General features: G+C 40.5%; 1 long non-coding RNA gene across 1 annotated transcript; it reads left to right on the top strand.

The window, feature by feature from the left end:
• Positions 1-829: 829 nt before the first annotated feature.
• Positions 830-3,191, top strand: LOC139660684 (uncharacterized). The gene is made up of 6 exons (XR_011696566.1): positions 830-932; positions 1,223-1,344; positions 1,609-1,729; positions 1,981-2,086; positions 2,381-2,447; positions 3,082-3,191. It is a non-coding gene; the product is annotated as an uncharacterized lncRNA (long non-coding RNA).
• Positions 3,192-3,527: the final 336 nt, after the last annotated feature.

Below are 3,527 nucleotides of genomic sequence, written 5' to 3'. Positions count from 1 at the left end.
AACAACGAGAGTAAGTGCTATAGAGCTAAGTTCTGGTCCAACAGGACAAAGGTGCTACGAGACAGTGCAACAAGCTAAGTTCTGGTCCAACAGGACATAGGTGTTACGAGGGAGTGCTACAAGGCAGTGCTATGAGGTAATGCATAGAGTGCATCAATTTTTTTTTTTTTTTTTTATGAAAGGAGGTATTCTCTAAAGAGCTGGGTCTTTAGCCTTTTCTTAAGGATAGAGAGGGATTCTGCGGATCGAATGGAGTTTGGCAACTCGTTCCACCACCGGGGAACCACAGAAGAGAAGAGTCTGGCTAGAGACTTAGGGCCTTGCTGAGGTGGCAGCACCAGGCGCCGCTCCATGGCAGAGCGTAGTGAGCGGGAGGGAGCGTAGACCTGAATGAGGGAGTTCAGGTAGGTCGGAGCCGTTTTGGTTATTGTTTTGTAGGCGAGCATCAAGGACTTGAACTTGATGCGGGCAGCAACTGGGAGCCAGTGGAGGGATATGAATAGCGGAGTGACATGTGCTCTTTTGGGCTGGTTGAAGACCAGACGCGCCGCCGCGTTCTGGATCATCTGCAGAGGTTTGAAAGTGCAGGCCGGGAGCCCTGCCAGTAAGGAGTTGCAGTAGTCAAGGCGTAATATTACAAGAGCCTGTACCAGGAGTTGTGCTGTATGCTCAGACAGGTAGGGTCTGATTTTCCTGATATTGTATAGAGCAAATCGGCATGACCGAGCAACAGAAGTCACATGCTCCAACTAATGTTAATATAAAAGGATAAGCACTAACGGAACTACTTATGTTCTCTGTTCTATGTTCTCTGATTATTTTCACATACAGATAAAGGAAGACGATGACAACAGTGAAGACCACACAGAGGACAGCAGCAGCTCCAGTGAAGAAGCAGAGGAAGCAGTGCACCAAAACATGAACACAGTGAGGTTATGAATTTCACTGGTAAAGCCTAGTGTCGCAGTATATTTTGTCATATGGGGTTTCTGTATCTGTTGAAGTGCACACAGGTTTATGTTGATGTGCATGCTTATATCTTCTTTATTATGAACTGTACTGTGCATGATGTTGACTGTGTGGGTAAATAAGCGAGTCTGCAGTGTATTTTCATGTGTTACAATATGTTATCACCACATGACCAGAGACACATTTCACTAATGAAGATGTAAAAGAAAAATTAGGACTAATGAAGCTGCTGATGTTCTGTAATTTTTTTCAGACATGCCACACCTGTTAAACCAAAGCAAACATCACAGTGAATGCCACATTGACAATGACAGCAGCTCCAGTGAGGAATCAGAGGGAAGCAGCACACCAAAACAATCAAACATTGAGATGGAGGTTAGGAAAAATAGGACAGCTAAAGCCTAGTGTAAAACTTTTTGTTTTCATTACTAATATTTCCTTCTGTACAGCCATGGATATGTGCAGATTGGAAAACAACATCTAATGCTAAATGTTGCATTTTTCCTTTTAATCTTTTCACTATTTGTACAATTTCCCATAAAATATGAGATCACCTGATAGATAGGAAAACATTTTACTAATGTCGATATGAAAGGACTAGTCCTAATGGAGATACTGATGTTCTCTGATTATTTTCAGACACAGGACAGCGGATACAGATAAAGGAACATGACGTGAAGACAATGAAGACCACACAGGACAGCAGCAGCTCCAGTGAGGAAACAGAGGAAGCAGTGCACCAAAACATGAACACATTGAGGTAAAGGCTATGAATTTCACTGGTACAGCCTAGTGTCACAATAAATTGTGTCACTTGGGCTGTCGTTGCACTGCACACAGGTTTGCACTGTGCATGTCGGTGAGTGTGTGGGTAAAGAAATGAGTATGCAGTGTGTTTCATGTGTTAAAATATGTTACCAACACATGCCCAGAAAAACATTTCACTAGTGAAAATGTAAAAGGATTAACAGTAATGAAGATTCTGATGTTCTGTTTGTTTGTTTTTTTCAGACACAGCACAGGCGTTAATGGACAGCAAAGACCACAGTGAACACCACAATGGCAACAGCTCCAATGAGGAAACAGCATACCCAAACAAGCAAACATTGAGATAAAGGTTATGAAAAATAGCACTGCTAAAGCCTAATGTAGACGTTTTTGTCACCATTACTAATGTACATTTCCTCCTGGAAAGAAATACATTGGTATTTCAGGTGGTACAGGTGGGAAGACAATGTCTAATGCTAACTGTTGCTGTTTTTCTCTTTGCTATGTTGTACAATCATGTTTTCACTATTTCCACCATTTCCCATGAATTATGTTATCACCACATAAACAAGAAACATCATCTAATTTCAATATAAAACAACTAGAACTGATGGAACTACTGATGTTCTCTGATTATTTTCAGGCGCAGGACAGCGGATACAGATAAAGGCCAGTGAGGAAGCAGCACACCAAAACAAGAACACATTGAGGTAAAGATTCTACATGTCACTGGTAATGGGAAAATTATACTTCCATATCTATACACACTGGAGCATCGCTCTCAGTACAAAGCATGTGTGTTGTTGCCCACAAAGGATCTCGCCATAGCTTACATACAGCTCTCCAAAAATTAAACTACACAATGTGATGCACGACCAGAACGACAGTCATTGGCCTGCTTCATATTTCCTCCTACCTGTATCCAGTAGCTGAGAGACAGTGTGTGGAGTGCTGCAAATATATAGATCTGGAAAACAGTTCATTCCCAAATTAGAAAGATTACTACATGTAACTGTATTCATGGTGAAAAATATCCCAGAACTCAACTCTCACAGAATGTAAACACTATGACATCTCCTGTTATTACTTCCATCCTAAAAAAAGAACACAGCTGCCATATAGTATTTCAACGGTATACTGTACAATCACCAACACAGAACCATAAATGCTTAGACCAATCACAGCACATGTTGTAATATGTGGTCTCTTCATCTAAGTGCGCACAAGTTTACATTGATGTGCATGCTTATATTTTCATTATTATACATTGTACAATGCATGATGGTGACTATGAGGGTTCTGTGATAGAACTGACTCTGCAGTGTGTTATCTGATTATTTTCAGGCACAGGACAGCTGATACAGATAAACTAAAAAGATGACAACAGTGAAGACCACACAGAGAACAGCAGCAGCTCCACTGAGGAAGCAGCATACAAAAACAAGAACACATCAAGGTAAAGGTTATAGAAGTCACTGGTAAAGCCTAGTGTTACAATTTATTGTTTCATATGGGGTGTCTCTATTTGCATCAGTGCTGTAATTGATATTTTAAGTTTATTGGATAAAAGCTCTGTGACACCTAAAATCATGTAAAATTTGACCTTCCCAGTCATATTTACCACTTTATTGGGTCGTTCAAGCGTGCTCTACCCATAATTACAATATTTCCAACTGCATTTGAAGGCAGCATCTGCTTGCTACTGTTGTGTATGTTACTTCTACATACTACATGTTTAATTTCATCACATTTATAAATGAACAGAAAGACAATTATCCCTTTTGAGTTTC

This window comes from Centroberyx affinis, unplaced genomic scaffold (assembly GCF_046629955.1).
Source record: "Centroberyx affinis isolate AG114_WGS23_722 - 3 ecotype Tasmania unplaced genomic scaffold, CSIRO-AGI_Caff_v1 ptg003362l_1, whole genome shotgun sequence".
Classification (NCBI taxonomy): Eukaryota; Metazoa; Chordata; class Actinopteri; order Beryciformes; family Berycidae; genus Centroberyx; species Centroberyx affinis.
Note: the sequence above shows the minus strand (reverse complement) of the source record. Positions and strands in the feature narration are given on the sequence as shown.